The following is a 23,702-nucleotide window of genomic DNA, read 5'->3' as shown; positions in this document are numbered from 1 at the left end:
ATTGCATTTGTTAATTATACTGTATTGGAAAACAGAAGATCTTTTCCAATCCATTTGGATTGATAAACATTTTATTTATATTTTACTGTTTAATCATTTTTGGCTCTCAGTCAAGCAAACAAAATATTCCAAAATCTTATAATGCATTATCTCAATGCTACAAAGCTTGTGTAATCTTTTCTTACTTTACTTTTCTTTTTTCTTTTAAGGTAGGTGTAGTACAACAGAAATACAAGATTTACATGTACCTAAGGAGGGATAAAATTTTATGTTCATCATGTACTTTATCTAATAAAGTAAGAATGTTAAAAAGACAGTTTTCCATTTGGGGAAATGAAGTAATGAAAATGATAGAACTCTGATTTCGAAGGAACATTTGTTGAAGTGTTAGTTTCCAAAATATCCAAACAGGTAAACCAAAGATTTTCTTTTCTTGTTTTACGTGTGATATACTCTGTTCTTATGGATCTTATTATTGAAACACTTTTAAAAATATATTGGTTTCATACAGTAAGTTTCGTGTCTTAAAACTAAAATATGTCTATCCCATTTGCTGCTGTCTCTGTCTCTTTCTGTATTAAAGCCCCCTTGTGGGAAAAGTTTGGTCTCTAGCAGCCTTGGGAGGACATTCGACCTATCAGATCCCCCCTCCTGGGTTTATTTATAGCTAAATAAGAGATTGCTTTTTACTGATTTTACCTGAATAGTCTGAAATAAACTCCAATTTATTTTTTAATAAAAAGCCAGAATTAGGAATTTTTATGACTTTCTGAAGTTCAGTAAAATAATAGTACTGTAGCTATTCTTTTGAAGAAGCATAAAAATGTTATTTTCTTATATGTGAACTTTTATACAACTCCTAAAAGGATTTTCTAAGAACTTGAACGGTTCTAAACCTTTTTTAAATGTAAGACTTTCTCTAATATCCAATCGTTAAGTTTCATACTTTTACCTAAGAGACATTCTAAATGGATGTGTATTACATTTCAACTTAGTAATTCCAAAGATTGAGAGAGAGACATACTCCATCTTTAGCGGAGCCTTCAGAAGCTATTAGGAATATAAGGGTCCTTAAACAGAACCTGCCAAAAGCCCAACATTTGATTCACTTTCTATTTTAGGCATAAATACAATTATAATTGCAATATAACATATATTTTATAACATTAAAGAGAAACTCATTTTCACAATTTTGATTTTCTTTTAGGATAAAGTGTCAATCAAAGATTTTTTCCATTATTTATATTGAAAATTTGTTTCTGGATTGCATTAGGACAGGCTAGGCTATCCTGCTGTGATAGATATTCTGAAATCTCTATGACTTAACACAACAAAAGTACCTTTCCTTTTCATAAAAATTCCAATGCAAGAAGGATTCTAACCAGTATGTGGTGACTGCAGGATTCAGGTGACTTCCATCTTGAGGTGCTGCACTCTCAACACATGGCCTCAATTACTGTGGCAGAGGCACCTTTCCTTTGACTTATAGGCCATTGACCAGAATTAGTTGCATGTTCTCTGACCTAGCTACAAGGAAAGTTATGAAATACTATTTTTTCTTCTGGTCAGGAAAAGAATAGAAAACAGGATTAGGTGAATGCAAAGCATTGCCTTTGCCACAGTTTTAAGTATACTCTTTGAAAGTACTTTTTCTTGTACCAGTTATCCTTGGAAAAGGAGAACCAAATTAACCTTGTTACTCATCCCTGATTCCTCCTGAACATGATGGAAACTGGAAACAAAGCATGTATTCACATGTAATTAACGATCTAATCATGGAATTTGGAACAACCCTGTTTTATTATTGCCTTCAAGATTTAATGTCATGATTTGTTTTGATTGGATATTGAAAATGGAGATGGACTCGAGATATAAGAACCTTATCAGTTCATAGTATTGCCAAGTAAAGTCTCCCATCATGACTTCAGGTTAGCTTTTTGAAAATATTACCATAAAAAATGGTTTGTACATCTCTGATAATAAATATGGTCATACAACTTCTATTGCATTAGCAATTGATGAAGTTGAGAACTTATATTAATGAAAATGAAACTATATTTAATAAAAATACTCTATAAATGTAACAAAGATAAATGAGGTATTTTCATAAACTAAAATTGTTATCTCTTCTGCAGGCATTTTTAACTTAAAATAAGAACCAAAACTTTCTCCAAATTTTATAGTTTCAAGCTATTTTGAACTCAACCAGAATTATTTCTTCAAAACGAAATCTTCCTTTCAAAGTTTAAAGTGTAGTCAGAGAAGGCAGAAATATTTGCTGTGGGTTTGCTTTATTAATGTGAAGACATTTTGAGTAAAAAGAAGAATCAATGGTTGTTTATCTAACATACCAAGATTTTTCCTTGACACACTACACATTTGGAAGGGGCCATATAGCTGTCATTTGAGGTCTGTGGGTTGACCTACTGGGTACAACAGCAGGATTATATATGGTAGCTGGCCTGGCAGGTCTGAGCATTGGTACAATATTTATGAATTCTAGCTTTGCTCCTTGACTCAAATAAGTAACAGGTGAAAGTTAAAAAAGTAACTCTACTGTTAGGAGTGAGGCAAAGTTATACGTTAGCCAAACAAACAAGCAAATGAAACTTTTAAAAGTAATTCCACAGAAGAGATTTATTTTATTTTGTCATTAACAACATCGATGGCAAAAGCTAAGGATGAATGAGAAAAGTGGGGAAAAGCATATTTTTGAGCTCTTAGCTTCAAGCTGAAAACATAAAGGTTTTTGTTTAATTTCTGCTCTCAGCCTTATGGCTCAAAGCCATAACTGTAAACCAGGAAGTTAAGGGACAATTTTTAATGAAAGAGGAAAAGAACTTGAAGACCTTAGCTCTCTTCTGTAAGCTACTCTTTCTTGTCTCAAAATATGGGGGAGTAGACATAGCTTTCTGCATTATCCTGAGACATAAACCTCAGGAATAGCTAAGGCCAATGGTCAGAGGAGCCAAGAGAGAACCAGTCATGGAACGTTGTGTGGCCAAAACCAGTCATGGGACCAAATTGGGTCGATGTCTTAGCCATTGGAGTGAAGATGGGCTATATGATAAGAGAGATGGGGAAGACATCTGAAAATGTCCTTAGTTGTAAGGCTTAAAGAATAAGTTATGGACTTTCCAGCTGGTGGCTCAAGATTATGGTCCCTTTGATGATCAGATACTTATAAAAGGAACACTAGCTGTTTTAGCTGTTTATTAAAAAGTGTGTGTGTGTGTGTGTGTGTGTGTCTTGGAAACTTGGGGAAATATATGCCAAACTTAAAGATTTAATAAAAATAAATATCATTTACCAATATTTTTGTCTTATTTCTTCTTAGCTGTTTTTAAAAGTTCTAAGCCAATAAACCACCTCAATTATTACAAAACAAAGAAATACCTTAGAATAAGTGACCAGAGTATTGTCTTGAAAACCAGAAATATTGATCAAGAAAGGACTATGTGAGGTGAGTCCAACACACAGTACCGTGATGTGTGATGTCCAGAAGAACAGAAGATGCCAGGAGACTCCAGATACAGCAATGACAAAGAGCAGTCCTGCACCCAACGTTATCAAACCTTCTAATTCAATCATTAGGTACTGAGCTAATGTAGAGAGAGGCTGAAAATCATTTATCTAATTGGCAAGAACCAGTGTGGAAGGGGGCAGGGTGAGTAACAGAAGAAAACACAGTGATTCGTAATTGAGGTCCTCAACTCATGGCTAGAGAGTTATAACTCCCAGGTAAGATAAGATTCATAGTTAATAAGGCGATACCAATAGCTGACATTTGGGATATATATTTTTCCATATAATTAAGTTGGTGGTTGGTATATGTTCTTATTACTTGTCTGTTTTCCAAAGTTATGAATTAAATAACCCTTTGAGATACTATAAAAACGAAATCACCTGCCTGATCCAGATGTGACCGTTTGATAGTCTACAGTCCTAATAATGTTCTGTAGTCAGGCATTCTTCCATAAGTAACATTCTTAGAGAGATAGGTCCCTCAGTGGCTTCTGAGCCAAGGTTCGGCCTGGCTTTGACATCAGCCTAGTGCTGTACCTGCCATCCTTTCACAAATTCAAGGGTATTTATTGAATGCCTACATTGTGTAGGCTCTGTCTGAGTAAGACCTAATCGTTGCCTTTCAGGTGAAGGCAGTGGTAGGAAAAGCTTTCTCTGGTGGTGGTCACTCTACTTACCACATTATTGGTCAGCCAAAGCCATTCTTTGCAGGTACAACACTGCTGATGTCAAAGCCAGGCCTAACTTCTGCTCAGAAGCCACTGAAGGACCATTCTCTTCAAGTGTGTTAATTATGAGAGAATCCTGGACTACAGAACATTATCAGGACCCTAGAGTAAAGCAAATATGGGAAATAATTTGGGGGAATGAGCAAAGTTAAAAAACTCTGTTGTGGAGAAAACCAGCTGTGTTTTGGAAAGTCAAGCGGGCAAAGATAGTGGAGTGAACTAAGTATGTACTTAACCAAGCCAGCTCGAGGAAGAGCCCAGTGGCCTTATCTACCATATGGCTCCTTTATAAACTATTCCACTCCAGCAGAATTGACCATGTCCATCTTTATCCACTGATCTACCATGAACAGTTTTCAGCATATATACCTTTAATTCTGTTGCTTTGTTTTTTCACTAAAAACTGTCATATTCATCTTTGTATCACCAGTATCTAGCATAGTAGTTGTTTCTAACAGGAATTTAGGTGACAAATTATGTTATCTGCCCTAGCAATTGCTGTCATACTGGTAGTATCTAGACTTTGAGAGTGTATTAGGTGAAAAGGTGGCTAAAATAATTATGTCGGCTCCATACAGATGAATGATTCCTAGAATATGTATCTTGCCTGCTCCATAGTAATTTGCACAATGCTCAGCAAGGATCTAGTTTTTGCTTAATACATACACAATTACTTGATATTTAGACAAGCTGAGCCAAGTGGTACTGCTTGCTTTATTTAACAGCTGATGGCTGATGTCTCCTCTTTAAAGTGGATGTAAAGGATATGAAAAGAGAGTATACAATTGGAGCCTGGCACGGTGGCTTAAGTCTGTAATTTCAGCACTTTGGGAGACTGAGGCAGCTTGATCACCTGAGGTCAGGAGTTCAAGACCAGCCTGAACAACATGGTGAAACTCCGTCTCTATTAAATACAAAAAATTAGCTGGGTGTGGTGGTGCATGCCTGTAATCCAAGCTAGTTGGTAGGCCGAGGCAGGAGAATTGCTTGCACATGGGAGGTGGAGGTTGCAGTGAGCAGAGATTGTGCCATTGCACTCCAGCCTGGGCAACAAGAGCAAAAACTTCGTCTTAAAACACACAAACACACACACACACACACACACACACACACCCATACACCATTGGTTCTTAGGTATATGGATCAGATACCCAACCTTATTCATAATAAAAGAAATGTAAATTAAAACCACACTGAATCTCATGAAAGCTGATGGGTAAAAAACAAACAAACAAAAAACCACACTGAGATGTGGTTTTTACTTATTAATTGGCAAGATCAAGAAACTTAATAATAGTAGTTTCAAGAACATGGAAGTGTAAAACTAGTACAAACTAGAAAAACTTCTAGACAGCAATTTGGTAATATCTATCAAAATTAAAATATAAATACCCTTTCTTTCAAGAATTCCACTTCCAAGGATTCTGGGATCAATATGCTCATATGTGTAAAATGAAGAGTCAGCAAAGTTATTCCTTGCAGCATTGTTTGTACAAGCAAAAGACTGGACATAAAATGAATGTGTAGTCAGCAGATACCTGTTTTAATAATGGCAGTATGTACAGTGGAATACTATGCAACTATGAACATAATGGGGATGACTTCTTTTTGTGTGTGTTGGTAGAATAATCCCTAATACATGCTAAGGAAAGACAAGAAAGGTACAGGACAGTGTTATAATTATGCTATCCTTTTCTAAAAGAAGAGGAAATGTGTGTGTGTGTGTGTGTGTGTGTGTGTGTGTGTGTATGTGTGTATGTGTGTGTGCATGCACACTTGCACATGCATAAGATATCTTTGGAAGAAAGCAGAAGAAACTAGTAACATTATTTGCCCTTGAGAAAGAAAACCAGGTGACCAAGAGGTAGGAATGGGAAGGAGAGTTTTCCCTCTGTGCCCTTTCATATTTTGAAATGTAGAACCTTATAACTACATGGGCTATACAAAAAAAAAAACAAAAAACAAGAGTAAAATAAACACAGTTAAGTTATGCCACTTGGCAGGGAGCCAACGTTGCCATGGTCACTGGCTGCAGCTGTTACACTGGTGTGGTCACCTACAGTGACATCTGCTGGTGCTTCCCAACAGCACTGTGAGGTCACTGTTTTTCAAACTTGATTTCAAAGTGGGCAATGGAACCAATTGTAGTGGGTCCAACCAGCATTAAAAAAAATAAAAACAAGAAAGAATAGAAACTATCAGAGTACATAACAAGTAGTAAAGGTAAATAAAGATAAATACTGTTGTATGAATTCCTGATTTTAAAAATATTCTTATGTGTTCTGATATGTCTTTCTTTGTCAAAAATCTTAGGAAGTCACCATCCTCAGTGGGGACCTTTCTCAGACAATCTATTCTTCCACCGTTCTTGAGCAACCAAGATATTAAAAAGGAAGACTTGAAGTTTCTATGCTGCTTGACCCAGAAGTTTCTCATTATGGATGTGGGGTTCTTACTTTTGAAGGTTGGTCTCTCTGCTTTTGTCTCCATTACCATTACATTGTCTCTATTCATGCCAGCTCCAGGCTGTGTGTCTCTAGACACGAAGTCACATTCATTCTCCTTAGCAGTACATCCCATTCCACGGAATACTGTGGAGTCAACAGGACTGGCTGGAGTTTGGATGTGGTGGCTAAGAGCAGAGACCTGGAGTCTTTCATGTACCCTGAGCTTCAGAGACCCCTGTAACCATGTTTCTTTTCAGATTAACCCCAGTTCCTTAACTCATGCAGCTGCACCATCAGCAATGCCTCTCTCTCCATCCCTGCTTCCTCCTATCTAGCTTTTTTCAAGATCCTACCCAGGGCTACATCTTCCGTGGAAGTTTCCCTGATTCCCTCAGCCAAAGTGATCTCTCATATAATCATCATGCTCTCTTGATTGCATCAGAATGAAACACAGCTCAAATGGGGTTTAAACAAAGAGAATTGGAGCTCAATTAATTTAGAAGTTCACAAATAAGTTGGACCCACAGACTAAAAGATATCAGGAAGCATTACTTTGTTTTCTCAGTGATCCTACCAAAAGATCCAAGATATGACTAGCCTAACCTGGGTCATTTGCCCAACACGGAATCAGTCATTGTAGCCACTGAGGTTAGAATCCACTGATTGGCCAATCTCAGATTGCACACTTGGTCCCCAAGAGACCAATCTGGTCATAGTGAACAGCTATGTGGTGTGTGAAAAAGGGGTGTTCCTTGAATGTATTCATTAAAAGTGCTATGAATTGAAGAGGGAGAATGAATACTGGGCAAGCAAAAACATGTGTTCCTGTCAACTTGTAATCTGTACAGTGAGAACAACAACTTCTAAATATATTTTCTTGTGTTAATACTTTACCTATGTGCTATGGTTTGTATGTTTGCATCCAACAAATCTCATGTTGAAATTTAATCCCCAATGCGGTGGTGTTGAGATGCAAAGCCTAGTGGGAAGTATATGTGTCATGGAGGCAGAGCCTGCATGAATAGATTAGTGCCCTTCCTTGGGGGTGAGTGAGTTTCCACTCTATTAGTTCCCTAGAGAGATGATTGTTGAAAGAGCCTAGCACCTCCCTGCTCCCTGCTTCCTCTCCAGCCATGTCATCTCTGCACAGCCGGTCCCTTTTCCCTTCTGCCATGAGTGGAAGCAGCCTGAAGTCCTCACCAGAAGATGTCAGTGCATGCTTCCTGTACAGTCTGCAGAACTGTGAGATAAATAAACCTCTTTTTTAAAAAAATAAATTACCCACCCTTGGGCATTCTTTTATAGTAACAAAAAAGGACTTAGATACTATGTGAGAATGAATCATTCACAATGCAATTGTCAGACAAGTGAGATTAACATTTCAATTCTCAAGTTATCCGATTGTTCTACGTTTTCCAGGCTTTGTCATGACTTGTTCACTCCCAGGGCTGCTTAGATCTCCACTGACCAATACTCATGGAGAATTGAGTAATCAGTTTATAAAATCTATAACAACGATAAAAATACTGAATTCATTGTTTTTGCCCATTGATCTTTGTCAAATATTTTAATCACAATAAAAATTTTAAATTTATGAAAGGAAGACCAAAGTTCATTTTGAGGAAGACATCTCTCATTTCGGCTTTTGAGCATTCGTTCTCAGGAAACAGAACATATTTTAGAAGAGAAACATCCTAACACATCTGGTGTGATCTTCTAGTTATCTAGTTTAAGCCAAAAAAGGTGGCATCATCTGTTTTTCTGTCATACATTTTGAAACATGAGTTTCTGAAAGCTATTTCCTAACATATGTCAATTTAACATCTGCTGGTTTCTAACTGATAGCTAGAAACAGCGCACTGGCAGCCCTTCCAATAGTGCCGAGGTATTTCCCATTAGAATTGTTTTCACTTCGGAGTTGTCAGTCATATTTTTACTCTAGGGTAGCCTATTTTCCTAACTTGAAGGAGATACATGAATGGAAGCACAGAGAAGGAGGAATAAACAGAATGATATATTTACAGTTATGTGACAATACAGCAGAGAAAGATTTCAAAAAGAAATATTATAAAAGAGAGTCAATGTCATACGTCACAGATTAAACACCTTCTCCTGGCAAAGCATGCTTCACTATGCTACATCTTAATCCATCCTTGTTATTCAATATCAAGAGTATTTGAAAGCAGAATTAAAATGTATTACCCATATCTAAGAGTACCCAACCATGTCCAAAGCTTCTCTAACATTTCTTCTCCTTTTTAATCCTTTGATGCAATTTAAAGTGCATCAGTGAACTTCAATTTCTGTCTGGGAATTCATAACAGAATAATATTTTGACATTTATTTTTGAAAGAAGGAGCCTAAGTGTTTGTCCTGGGAGAAATCAGCATTTTTGCTTGCCCTAAAGTAATCTAGTGCTTATAAACATTTAGCAATGTTCAGACATAGTAATTTGGAGCCTGCAAATTATTGGTGTCATTTGTGCCTTTTAATACATTCTCTCCATCCCAATAACATTATTGGATTTTATTTCATTGGACTTTAAAGTAGAGATATCATTGTGGGCTTGTTTAGAACAAGGCTAGCTTCATGTTGTTATTGCTATATCCTCAATGTCAAGCCAAGTGCTGCATATGCAATCAGTAGAGAATGAATGAATCAATTTTGTCCCAAGATTCTGAGATCCAAAATTTACTTTTAGAGTCCTAAAAGTGAGGTATCTTGAATAGCCTTACATAAATTTTAAAAACTATCAAATTGATTTTGGTAAAGAAAGAAGAAGTAAGTTCTAGGACTTACTTGAACTTTCGTAAGGAAATTTGGATGGTAGGTCTCTCTAAATAAATTTTGGATGCACTATAAACCAAACACCATTTATGGTGATGGCTGCTCAATAACTTTTCAGTGAAGACAGTGGTTCTGAATATAATTGTAAGGGTTATGGAAAGAGAAGAAACTTTGGAGACCGATAGTCTGGAGTTGAAATCCTGGATTCACTCCTTACAAAATCATTTAACCTCTACTTTTTTATCTGCAAGATAGGCATAATACTATGATGCAGGGTTGTTATAATAAATTCGGTACAATAATAATGTACACAAAAGCTTAGCAAAATATCTGGTACTTGACGTCACTTACTAAGTAGCAATCATGATGATCCTTCTTATAACGATTCCTGATATTAGCTGCTCTAATAATTCAGAGAACACTCAAATTACATGTAACCCAAACCCTTTAAAGCTTTATTAAGTTAAAGCTAAACTCACCTTGTGTTGTGTTAGTCAATATAGCAGAACCATAACTATAGACCCTACAGGTAAATGTGTATATTTCCATACATGCATACTTCTGTTCCTTTCTTTTATTTTCTTTTTCTTTTCCCTACCTTCCTCCCCCCTCCTCCTTCCTTCCTTCCTCCCTCCCTCCTTCCCTCCTTTCTTTTTTTTTATATATATATATATATTTTTTATTGCATTTTAGGTTTTGGGGTACATGAGCAGAGCATGCAAGACAGTTGCGTAGGTACACACATGGCAGTGTGTTTTGCTTCCTTTCTCCCCTTCACCCACATTTGGCATTTCTCCCCAGGTTATCCCTCCCCACTCCCCCTCCCACTGGCCCACCCCTTTTCCCCCCAATAGACCCCTGTGTTTAGTACTCCCCTCCCTGTGTCCATGTGTTCTCATTTTTCATCACCCGCCTATGAGTGAGAATATGCGGTGTTTCATTTTCTGTTCTTGTGTCAGTTTGCTGAGGATGATGTTCTCCAGATTCATCCATGTCCCTACAAATGACACAAACTCATCATTTCTGATGGCTGCATAATATTCCATGGTGTATATGTGCCACATTTTTCCAATCCAGTCTATTACCAGTGGGCATTTTGGTGGATTCCAGGTCTTTGCTATTGTAAACAGTGCTGCAATGAACATTCGTGTACATGTGTCCTTGTAGTAGAACGATTTATAGTCTTTTGGATATATACCCAGAAATGGGATTGCTGGGTAAAATGGTATTTCTATTTCTAAGGCCTTGAGGAATCGCCACGCTGTCTTCCACAATGGTTGAACTAATTTACACTCCCACCAACAGTGTAAAAGTGTTCCTTTTTCTCCACATCCTCTCCAGCATCTGTTGTCTCCAGATTTTTTAATGATCGCCATTCTAACTGGAGTGAGATGGTATCTCAATGTGGTTTTGATTTGCATCTCTCTGATGACCAGCGACGATGAGCATTTTTTCATATGATTGTTGGCCTCATATATGTCTTCTTTCGTAAAGTGTCTGTTCATATCCTTTGCCCACTTTTGAATGGGCTTGTTTGTTTTTTTCCTGTAAATCTGTTGGAGTTCTTTGTAAATTCTGGATATCAGCCCTTTGTCGGATGGGTAAACTGCAAAAATTTTTTCCCATTCTGTTGGTTGCCGATTCACTCTAGTGACTGTTTCTTTTGCCGTGCAGAAGCTGTGGAGTTTCATTAGGTCCCATTTGTCTATTTGGCTTTTGTTGCCAATGCTTTTGGTGTTTTGTTCATGAAGTCCTTGCCTACTCCTATGTCCTGGATAGTTTTGCCTAGATTTCCTTCTAGGGTTTTTATGGTGCCAGGTCTTATGTTTAAGTCTTTAATCCATCTGGAGTTAATTTTAGTGTAAGGTGTCAGGAAGGGGTCCAGTTTCTGCTTTCTGCACATGGCTAGCCAGTTTTCCCAACACCATTTGTTAAACAGGGAATCCTTTCCCCATGGCTTGTTTTCGTCAGGTTTATCAAAGATTGTATAGTTGTAGATATGCTGTGTTGCCTCCGGTGCCTCTGTTCTGTTCCATTGGTCTATATCTCTGTTTTGGTACCAGTATTATGCTGTTTTGATTACTGTAGCCTTGTAGTATAGTTTGTAATCCGGTATTGTGATGCCCCCCACTGTGTTCTTTTTGCTTAGAATTGACTTGGCTATGCGGGCTCTCTTTTGGTTCCATATGAAATTCATGGTGGTTTTTTCCAGTTCTGTGAAGAAAGTCAACGGTAGCTTGATGGGGATAGCGTTGATTCTGTAAATTACTTTGGGCAGTATAGCCATTTTCACGATATTAATTCTTCCTAACCATGAACATGGAATGTTTCTCCATCTGTTTGTGTCCTCTCTGACTTCGTTGAGCAGTGGTTTGTAGTTCTCCTTGAAGAGGTCCCTTACGTTCCTTGTGAGTTGTATTCCAAGGTATTTTATTCTTTTTGTAGCAATTGTGAATGGCAGTTCGTTCTTGATTTGGCTTTCTTTAAGTCTGTTATCGGTGTATAGGATTGCTTGTGATTTTTGCACATTGATTTTATATCCTGAGACTTTGCTGAAGTTGCTTATCAGTTTCAGGAGTTTTTGGGCTGAGGCGATGGGGTCTTCTAGATATACTATCATGTCGTCTGCAAATAGAGACAATTTGGCTTCCACCTTTCCTATTTGAATACTCTTTATTTCTTTTTCTTGCCTGATTGCTGTGGCTAGAACTTCCAGTACTATATTGAATAGGAGTGGTGAAAGAGGGCATCCTTGTCTAGTGCCAGATTTCAAAGGGAATGCTTCCAGTTTTTGCCCATTCAGTATGATATTGGCTGTTGGTTTGTCATAAATAGCTTTTATTACTTTGAGATACGTTCCATCAATACCGAGTTTATTGAGGGTTTTTAGCATAAAGGGCTGTTGAATTTTGTCAAATGCCTTTTCTGCGTCAATTGAGATAGTCATGTGGTTTTTGTTTTTGGTTCTGTTTATGTGGTGAATTACGTTGATAGACTTGCGTATGTTGAACCAGCCTTGCGTCCCTGGGATGAATCCTACTTGATCATGATAATTAAGTTTTTTGATTTGCTCTTGCAATCGGCTTGCCAATATTTTATTGAAGATTTTTGCATCTATGTTCATCATGGATATTGGCCTGAAGTTTTCTTTTCTTGTTGGGTCTCTGCTGGGTTTTGGTATCAGGATGATGTTGGTCTCGTAAAATGATTTGGGAAGGATTCCCTCTTTTTGGATTATTTGGAATAGTTTTAGAAGGAATGGTACCAACTCCTCTTTGTGTGTCTGGTAGAATTCAGCTGTGAACCCATCTGGACCCGGGCTTTTTTTGTGTGGTAGGCTCTCAATTGCTGCCTCGACTTCTGACCTTGTTATTGGTCTATTCATAGTTTCAGCTTCCTCCTGGTTTAGGCTTGGGAGGACACAGGAGTCCAGGAATTTATCCATTTCTTCCAGGTTTACTAGTTTATGCGCATAGAGTTGTTTGTAATATTCTCTGATGATGGTTTGAATTTCTGTGGAATCTGTGGTGATTTCCCCTTTATCATTTTTTATTGCATCTATTTGGTTGTTCTCTCTTTTCTTTTTAATCAATCTGGCTAGTGGTCTGTCTATTTTGTTGATCTTTTCAAAAAACCAGCTCTTCGATTTATTGATTTTTTGGAGGGTTTTCGTGTCTCAATCTCCTTCATTTCAGCTCTGATCTTAGTTATTTCTTGTCTTCTGCTGGGTTTTGAGTTTTTTTGATCTTGCTCCTCTAGCTCTTTCAATTTTGACAATAGGGTGTCAATTTTGGATCTCTCCATTCTCCTCTACGGGCACTTATTGCTATATACTTTCCTCTAGAGACTGCTTTAAATGTGTCCCAGAGATTCTGGCATGTTGTGTCTTCGTTCTTGTTGGTTTCGAAGAACTTCTTTATTTTTGTCTTCATTTCATTGTTTACCCAGTCAACATTCAAGAGCCAGTTGTTCAGTTTCCATGAAGCTGTGCAGTTCTGGATTGGTTTCTGAATTCTGAGTTCTAACTTGATTGCACTATGGTCAGAGAGGCTGTTTGTTATAATTTCAGTTGTTTTGCATTTGATGAGCAGTGCTTTACTTCCAATTATGTGGTCAATTTTAGAGTAGGTGTGATGTGGTGCTGAGAAGAATGTGTATTCTGTGGATTTGGGGTGGAGAGTTCTGTAAATGTCTATCAGGTTTGCTTGCTCCAGGTCTGAGTTCAAGCCCTGGATATCCTTGTTGATTTTCTGTCTGGTTGATCTGTCTAATATTGACAGTGGAGTGTTAAAGTCTCCCACTATTATTGTGTGGGAGTCTAAGTCTCTTTGTAAGTCATTAAGAACTTGCCTTATGTATCTGGGTGCTCCTGTGTTGGGTCCATATATGTTTAGGATCGTTAGCTCGTCTTGTTGTATCGATCCTTTTACCATTATGTAATGTCGTTCTTTGTCTCTTTTGATCTTAGTTGCTTTAAAGTCAATTTTATCATAGATGAGAATTGCAACTTCTGCTTTTTTTTGCTCTCCATTTGCTTGGTAAATCTTCCTCCATCCCTTTATTTTGAGCCTTTGTGTATCCTTGCATGTGAGATGGGTTTCCTGGATACAGCACACTGATGGGTTTTGGATTTTTATCCAATTTGCCAGTCTGTGTCTTTTGATTGGTGCATTTATTCCATTTACATTTAGGGTTAATATTGTTATGTGTGAATTTGATACTGCCATTTTGATGCTAAGTGGCTTTTTTGCCTGTTAGTTGTTGCAGATTCTTCATTATGTTGATGCGCTTTAGCTTTTAGTGTGATTTTGGAATGGCTGGTACTGGTTGTTCCTTTCTATGTGTAGTGCCTCTTTTAGGAGCTCTTGTAAAGCAGGCCTGGTGGTGACAAAATCTCTCAGTACTTGCTTGTTCGCAAAGGATTTTATTTTTCCTTCACTTCTGAAGCTCAGTTTGGCTGGATATGAAATTCTGGGTTGAAAGTTCTTTTCTTTAAGAATGTTGAATATTGGCCCTCATTCTCTTCTGGCTTGTAGTGTTTCTGCCGAGAGATCTGCTGTGAGTCTGATGGGCTTCCCTTTGTGGGTGACCCGACCTTTCTCTCTGGCTGCCCTTAGTATTTTCTCCTTTATTTCAACCTTGTTGAATCTGACGATTATGTGCCTTGGGGTTGCTCTTCTTGTGGAATATCTTTGTGGTGTTCTCTGTATTTCCTGCAATTGAGAGTTGGCCTGTCTTGCTAGGTGGGGGAAATTTTCCTGGATGATGTCCTGAAGAGTATTTTCCAGCTTGGATTCATTCTCTTCGTCTTCTTCTGGTACACCTATCAAACGTAGGTTAGGTCTTTTCACATAGTCCCACATTTCTTGGAGACTTTGTTTATTCCTTTTTGCGCTTTTTTCTCTGATCTTGGTTTCTCGTTTTATTTCATTGAGTTGGTCTTCAACTTCAGATATTCTTTCTTCTGCTTGGTCAGTTCGGCTATTGAAACTTGTGCATGCTTCGCAAAGTTCTTGTATTGTGTTTTTCGGCTCCTTTAATTCATTCATATTCCTCTCTAAGTTATCCATTCTTGTTATCATTTCCTCAAATCTTTTTTCATATCTTTTTTCAAGTTCCTTAGTTTCTTTGCATTGATTTAATACATGTACTTTTAGCTCACCAAAGTTTCTCATTATCCACCTTCTGAAGTCTAATTCCGTCATTTCGTTACAGTCATTCTCTGTCCAGCTTTGTTCCCTTGCTGGTGAGGAGTTTTGGTCCTTTGTAGGAGCTGAGGTGTTCTGGTTTCGGGTGTTTTCCTCCTTTTTGCGCTGGTTTCTTCTCATCTTTGTGGATTTATCCACTTGTCGTCTGCGTTTTTGCTGACTTTTCGATTGGGTCTCTGAGTGGACACCTAGATTGTTGATGATGAAGTATTTCTGTTACTTGGTTTTCCTTGTACCCGTCTAGCCCCTTCGCTGTACGACTGCTGAGGTCCACTCCAGGCCCTGCTTGTCTGGGGTGCATGTATAGCAGCTGTGGAACAGTGAGGGATGCTACCAGTTTCTCTTTCTGCTATTTTTGTCCCAGGATGATGCCTGCCAAATGTCAGTCTTTTGGACATAGAGGGGTCAGGGAGCTGCTTGAGGAGACAGTCTGTACTTTATATGAGCTCAATTGCTGAGCTTTGAGCTCTGTTGTTCATTCAGGGCTGTTAGGCTGCTATGTTTGATTCTGCTGCAACAGAGCTCATTAAAAAAACCCTTTTTTTCTCAAATGCTCTGTCTTGGGGGTTTGGGCTTTATTTTTGGATGTCCGTTGAGGTGTTCTGCCCAGCTCGGAGACAGTCTAGTCACTATTTGCCTGCCGTGGCACCACCCTGCTGATGTGTGGTTCGCCCTGTTACTGCAGACTCTGTTCTTCTGCTGAGGTCTCCGCCGGGCTACGCCCTGCAGCGGAGTCTCTCTGTTGTAGCGGGTTGTCTCGGCAATAGCAGGCTGCGTCAGCAGTGGGCGTGTATCTCAGTAGAGGCGGGTTGCCTCGGTAATGGTGGACAGCCCTCCCCCACAGAGCGTCTCTGGGACTGTCTGCAGGGAAGCGTTTGGAATCGCGGTTTTGTCCGTCCCACTGGGCTACCCCAAACCCTCTGTCCCTGCAATCCCCTGGGCTGGCCCACTTTCCGAGTCCCGTTCAGTCTCAAGTCCAGCCCTCTCAAGTCTCAGGTTGCTGGTTCAACAGGGCACCCGGACAAGCGCGCCCTGAGGGGAACGCTGGGAAAAGCTGGCCACCACCACCCCGGCTGCCAGCTTCGCCAGGCGGTAACTCTGCCTGGCGTCCCGCGTCTCTTTTATACTTTGGAATTTCCCCATTCTGTGGGCAACAAAGATCAGTCTGGAAATGCAGCTCAGACTCACCTCTCCGAGGATTCAATGAGAGCTTCAATCCTGGGATGTTCTCACAGCGCCATCTTGAGTCCTCCCCCCCTTCCCTCCTTTCTTTGTCTTTCTTCCCTTCTCCCTTCCTCTTCCTTCCCTCCCTCCCTCCTTTCTTTCTTTTCTTTCTTTCTTTCTTTCCTTCCTTCCTTTCTTTCTTTCTCTTTCTTTCTTTCTTCTTTCTTTCTTTCTTTCTTTCTTTCTTTCTTTCTTTCTTCTCTCTCTTTCTTTCATTCTCTCTCTGTCTCTTTCTTTTCTTTCTGTTTCATTTTTGACAGTAGCTCACTATGTCACCTAGGCTGAAGGGCAGTGGCACAATCTTGGCTCACTGCAGCCCTGACCCCCCAGATTCAAGCAATCCTCCCACCTCAGCTTCTGGAGTAGCTGGGACTACAGGTGCATACTAGCAAGCTTGGCTAATTTTTTTGTATTTTTTGTAGAGATGGAGTTTTGCCAAGTTGCCCATGGCTGGTTTCAAACTCCTGGGCTCAAGCAATCCACCTGCCTCGGCCTCCAAGAGTGCTGGGATTACAGGCCTGAGGTACCGTGCCTGGCCCTGCATGTATTATCTACAGGAACTGTAAATCACAGTGACTGAGCAGAAGAGTGAGTCTCAGGTTAATTCTCAGTGTGATGCAGCAGTAGATTTCTAAAGAATTCCTCCCCTCTCTCTCCTTGCTTCCCTCCCTTACTATTGTAAAGTGTGCCAGGCACTGTACATATAAGGAATATTTACAGTTGATGAAATAGCAGATGAAATGGATTCCAATATTTTTTCTTTATTGACCTGCTGTGAAAAAGGTGAAAGCCATTCCATGAAAAGTTAAGTACTGTAAAAATGCATTAACTTTTGGTTCACTGGAGAGATGCTATGAGTTATGTCCCCAAAACTTTTGACACATGAAAAATATTAAATAACTCCAATTTAAACTTTAAAGTCTATTTACTGAAACCTTTTGAAAAAATAGTTGCCATCATCCTCCTTAAGAAAGTGGATGGCGTGCAAAATGCAAACCTTCCCTACTGAATGGGTTGACAAGTCATTTATTGGAAACCATTTGGTAGTATGAGCTATGAGTAAGCATAAAAGTTGTAGTTCTACCTATTTATCTTCATGTTATTATGCAATAGTGTTTCTCTAAACATTGATTAAAGTAGCAAATTACTTGGGCATTTTGCCTACTTTTGGAGGAAAGAGGGCTACTGTTTTCATATGGCTACATTTAAATAATACCTTCATAGGCATAATCCTGGCCAATGCCATTTAATAGATACATCACTTGATTACAGCAAAATATATTTTTCCTGAAATACAAGAATTGTCTCTTGAGACTCATTTTTGGGATTGTATATTCTCATAAGAATAACCTCTTCAGGGTATTGATTGAATGTACAAAATCTTAAAGCCTCCTTAAACCCGTTAGAAACAGAAAATCAGGGTAGTTTTGGATGTTACTATTTCATGCACATTGAGCTGATTTACTTCCTGGGAAGAACTGGAGATCGATGTCAATCTTGCACATTATTTACACAATTCATATCCTATTGAAGATAATTATAATATACCATGCAGTGAAATGATTTAATAATGGATTTAATATTCTCTTACTTTAAAAGCTTTAACTCTCTACCATGTATATTCTCGAATAAACTTGCAGCTCCCTGTAGATTTCATTGAGCTTTGGTTTTTGTAGAGGTAGATATGATATCATGGCTAATAAAATAAACAAGACTAAATCCAAATTATAATTTTCACTAGTCTCCAGCAGAACTCTTCATACACTAGGTTTTTCCACACTATTTCAATCAAATGTTCTACTTCCCCCTTTACTTTCTTTTTTAAAAAAGCATTATCTTCTCGTTACTTCAGATTTGAAATATTAAATTTATTCTTTTCTTTGCCCCTCATATCTTTTCAGTTATCTACTGCTGTGAAACAAACCACTCCAAAACCTGTTAGCTCAAAACAACTATTATGTATTACTTTTTAATTAATTGCTGACGAATCTGCGATTGGGGTAGGGCTAGCAGGGATAGCCCCTCCCTTCTCCACGTGGTGTCAGCTGGCGGGGCTCAAGATGACTCAATCACATGTAGCAAGATAGTGCTGGCTGTAGGCTGGGAGCTTAGCTGGGTTGTCATTTGGGGACCTCTGTTCCTCTCTGTGTGGACCCCTCCTCTGAGTTTGTTTGGCTTCTTCACAAAATGGAGGCTGAGTAGAGGAAACTCAGAAAAGAAATGTGTTTCAAGAGGCCCAGCAGGAAGCTACAAAACTTCCGACCCAGCTTCAAGTCTCAGAATGCCACCTTTGCCACATCAATCAAGCGAGTCACTTAGCTGAGATTCAAGGCAGGAAAAAGGAGTCTCTTAAAGGAAAGAGTAACAGAATTTCAAGACATTTGTAATTTACCATGTCCTGTTTTTATCCAAGTCCTGCTACGTCTACCATCACAACATCTCTCAAATCCATTCTTCATGCTATTATCCACTCAAATTTTCTTGTACAGACCAGAAAAAAACTTCATCAGCAGTGCCAATGAATCAGGGAAGGAGATGTATAAGACCCTTTCAGGAATGTGCTGGACTGACTCAAAATGACACAAAGTCAACTTTGAATTAACTGAGACCCTGGGAGAGGTTGAAGGAAAAAGACGCTTTCATGGGAGGTTCCACCATTGCCATTGTCATCTTTTTTCTTATAATCACCCATAAAATCATTCACTAAACTTTTATTTTTACTCGTGATTTTCTCTCTCTCTCTTTTTTCCTTTGAGACAGTCTCACTCTGTTGCCCTGGCTGGAGTGCAATGGCAAGATCTGAGCTCTCCGCAACCTCCGCCTCCCAGTTCAAGCAATTCCCCTGCCTAAGTCTTCTGAGTAGCTGAGATTACAGGTTTCCTCCGTCATGCCCAGCTAATTTTTTTTTTAATTTTTAGTAGGGACAGGGCTTTTTTTTTATACCATGTTGGCTAGGCTGGTCTCAAACTCCTGGCCTCAAGTGATCCATCTGCCTTGGCCTCCCAAAGTGCTGGAATTACAGGTATAAGCCACCACACCTGGCTTATGGAGTTATTTTAAATGACTGTATATGGAAATTTATAAAGAAATAAAAGAAGAAACAGTTGTGGATAACTTGGGTTTCTTTTTAAAAAGCTCTGGGCCAAAAAACCACCAATTACCCTATTCCTTGAAATTCTAAGAGAAGAGAAAATTTGGCTGATTGAATTCATTAAATTCACTTATGGTTAATGTATTATAGCAGAATTTTATTTCTTGTATGTGCTATAAGTATATTTTTTCATCAATGTAGATGTAAGCCTCCTGACAACAGTATAAGATGTGGATTATGAATTTTACTGTTTAAAATTATTATGGATGTATCTCATTGTTGAATCTTTGTTTTTACGGCAAGTGTTCTGGAAATAGCTACAGTTTATTTGTTTTTATAACCATTATTTAGGTTTATGATCCTCAATTATAATACTGGTCCTGGAAGGTGGCAGTGGGGAGTGGTCTGTGTTACCACTGATCCCTGTATGTTATAATTTCCAGGAATGCATTGTGAACACAAACAAGAACTGTCTGTACTCTTGCAGGGGGTGGAAATGATACAAACCAGCATTTGAGTGAATGAACACTGAAATGCATGCTGAAACCAACCACTGGTTCAGGGTGCAAGACAAATGATGGTCTTAGTGCAACTTGGGATAAAAGCACTTTTAAAAGGAATTTAACATATTGTTCCCTGACTTATCTTTGTTTATGATTCTATAGGTGGATAATTGTTTTTCTTAATCCTGTGACAAAAAGAGTTGGAAGGATCAGGAAGAGCTGGAACAATTTGGCTCTCAGTGTACTATTTTTTTGAGATGGAGTTTCGCCCTTGTTGCCCAGGCTGGAGTGCAATGGCACCATCTCGGCTCACCGCAACCTCCACCTCCCGGGTTCAAGCGATTCTCCTGCCTCAGCTTCCCAAGTAGCTGGGATTACAATGAATTCTTAATAAACAATGTATTGCATCAAGAACAATTAAATGCTTTGAAATGTAATAGAATTTTACTTAAACAAATGATTTTTGAGAAGTATGTTCAAGACAGAATGGAGTAGATAATTTCTTAGACTAATTACCTTCTATGTAGCCATTCCAGTAAAACATGACTAGAGCACATATTATTTTACTTAAATTTTCCATTTGATTCAATTTTCAAATCTGAAAATTTTAAACATTTACTTCTATTTAAAATGTCTTCTTCACCATGCAGTGCTAAGTGAACACATTGAACTGTGTTTTCCAAATTTTCTACAATAATCAGAAAAAGATTGTATATAAATAATTCCACAGGCAACTCTTACAGTATGTCTAAATGGCAAATTTGACTCATCATTAATGGTAACTTAGTATACCATGTAAACCAGAAACCAGGAAAGGACCCATCTCATGTTCTCCTAAACCTCAGCCATAGTTGAACACCTGAAATCAATATACTTCTTAAGCAAATGAATAATTCTTCAAAGCAATATTTAAAAGGAAAAGAAAATTTTCTTTCATACAAGCATCTTCTCCCTCAGTGATTCTCATATTTGCCTTTTTTTCCTCCTCACAGATTTCTAAGATGGGAGACAAAGTTGGCCTTTATGCTTTAAAATTTTCCCTTGATCATACCAAAAGGTATATAAATTTCATGGTTTTTGAGGAACAGTGACACAGAGAATAGTTGACTTAGGGTGAGAATAGTATGAAGGAATAAAAATGTCAATTTTTTTCCCTCATAAATAAAAGTGATTTCCTAAAACTTTTCTCCCATGACTTCAGGTTACTGGAGTAAAATTTATGGGATGCTAAAAGCAAAATACCTCTTATAAGTTGATTGTATTTTGTGAAGACCGATAACCATTTGAGAAAAATAGCTCTTGTCACTCGATTCAAGTTTCTGGAGAGCTATCGCTAAGTTTTTTGTTTTTTTCTATTATACTTAGTGTATAATGTAGTATAGTTATTTGCATATTGGAGCCCTAAGTTTGTTATATAAAAACGGCAAGTCGTGAGTATGAAAGAGAAAGAAGCATGATACAAAGGAATCTGGTCAGCAGAGCTGCAGCTTTGCTCCACAAAGGGTAAAATTATAATGTATTTTTTGTGGCTGGCCAAGGGTAGCTGCAAGATAAGTAGCTCTGATAACCAATCAGATAACAGAAACTATACTTTTAAAAAACTTGCAATGATTTAATAGGACTTTGGAAACATGATTTTAATAGTCTGCATGCCTCTAGAGGTATCACTGTTTCTCAAATGGAAAAGCCAAAATGAAAACTTAGTTCCTTTGAGAAAGTGCTAGAAGTAATCATTTTTAAAAACCCAAAAGGACTCACTTTATTATTTTTGACAAGAATTTCTCCCCAAATGTAAAAATAAGATAGCATTGTAAAAGTGACTGTAAAAGAAAAAAAACCCACTGTAAAGCTATTAGGGGCAGCTGGCTGAACTGTTGTGTCATGTCAAAATACATTTCTATTTCTTTAAATATAAAAATTGGTTGGAATAAAATCTTAAGATTTTTAAATATATAAAAATATGTACTTATTACACAACTTTATCAATTCTCAACATATTGCACATTTTGCCTATTTGTTTAAAAATTTATTTTGTAAAAGAAATGAAACAAAGTTTTCTATGTTTTCTTTCCTAAGCTCCCTGGAAACAACCACTACCACTAATTTGATACTTACAGTTTCCAAAAATGTCTTTATAGTCCAGGGTTTGTCTGTTGTTCCTTATTTGTGGTATCTATTGATACACAGGAGTTTTAACATGGAAAAATTTATCACTTTTTATTTTGTGCTTTTAATGTCTTATTTAATAAATTCTTCCTTATCCTTAGATAACACAACAAATGTCTACATTTTCTTCTTACAGTTTTAAAGCTATGGTTTAAAATATTGAAGTTCTTCGTTGTCTTGGAATTAATTTTGTTTAGATTTAATTTTTTCTCATATGAATAACCAATTCTGCCTTTTCTCTTATTTTTGGGATGCCACCATAGATTTTTTTTTCTTGGATTTATATACTGTTTTATTGGTCAAGTAAGACAAGTTACTCCCATTTTGTTCTTCAAGTTTAACAGATTATGTAAAGTCTTGTGTTATTATGCATGAATTAAGTAACAACTTGTTAATTTATACAATTGTATTAGACACCATTTCAATCAATTTCTTTTTGATAATTTGGAGACACTATTTAGTGTTTCCATCCATGAACATTGTATATTCCTTTTTTTTTAGGACTTTCAAAATGCTGTTTAATAATGCCTGAGAATTTTCTGTATAAAGGCATTGCAATATTTTGTTAAAATTATTCCTGGGTGCCTTGTACATTTTGTAGCCATAATCAATGGGATCATCTTGTATATTGTTTTTAAATTGGTTCTTGTGAATATATATAGCAATATTAATTTTTATATACTCATTGTAAGAATAAGTTAAGGCCACTTGCATTGTTTACTAGCACACACTTTTAATAACAATTTGACATCCATTTTAATTCAGCTAAAGTCACAGTTGTCTAGAGATGACTTAATCATTAACTACATAGAAGTGCTAAGTAAAAAGTTCAGATCTTTTGCTTTACATTATATTGGACCTAGTTTGGCAAAGACTTAATGACACCATCTAGTGGCAGTTTGAAGTTCTAAGTAAATTGTAAAATGCATTTCCAGATTTTGCTGGATAACTATTTGTGTTAAAAAAAATTATGATAGCAATCAATATCCTTCTTGAAATGCCAAGAAACAGCAAGAATTAATTTGACATATCAAAATTAATTATGCCTGTAGTCTTTAATGTTGCTGATTTCAAGATTAGAATGAGGTTATGCTTATGAGAAACTTATCTACAATCTTTCATTTTGAAGCCCAATAGTGTATGTGAAGATTTAATTTTCAAGATTGTTATTCAGGGAGTTATCATAGTTCATGTTCACATCATGTTTAAAAAAAAATAAAATTACCAACAGCTGGCTGGAGTCAATCTACATGGTCTTTATAACAAACTGATCCTATGAGTCTATACCATGAGGACTACTTTATAAAGGATCCTTTAACATAAGGCCTATTTTTATATCTTACTAATTAGAGTCCTTTTTTGTGTGGGAAATAACAAAATATTATGCATAATTCAACTCAATTTCAAAAAAATAGGAACAACTTACTAATCACTTGAAAAAAGTTTAAAATACATTCAAGATGAATTAAAAATATAAGTGTATGCAACCAGGCTTTAAAATTTTAGAGCAAAATATATATGAA

General features: G+C 37.4%; 1 long non-coding RNA gene across 2 annotated transcripts; it reads left to right on the top strand.

The window, feature by feature from the left end:
• Window positions 1-6,167: 6,167 nt before the first annotated feature.
• LOC118151430 (uncharacterized) lies at window positions 6,168-22,197 on the top strand. Of its 2 annotated transcripts, none has more exons than XR_004739737.3 (3): window positions 6,168-6,476; window positions 6,567-6,717; window positions 7,832-10,000. It is a non-coding gene; the product is annotated as an uncharacterized LOC118151430 (long non-coding RNA). The 2 variants fall into 2 exon arrangements; XR_013532178.1 differs by lacking the exon at window positions 7,832-10,000 and adding an exon at window positions 20,176-22,197 and having other exon boundaries at window positions 6,171-6,476.
• Window positions 22,198-23,702: the final 1,505 nt, after the last annotated feature.

This window comes from Callithrix jacchus, chromosome 2, assembly GCF_049354715.1.
Source record: "Callithrix jacchus isolate 240 chromosome 2, calJac240_pri, whole genome shotgun sequence".
NCBI lineage: Eukaryota > Metazoa > Chordata > Mammalia > Primates > Cebidae > Callithrix > Callithrix jacchus.
This window is presented reverse-complemented; position numbering and strand designations above follow the sequence as displayed.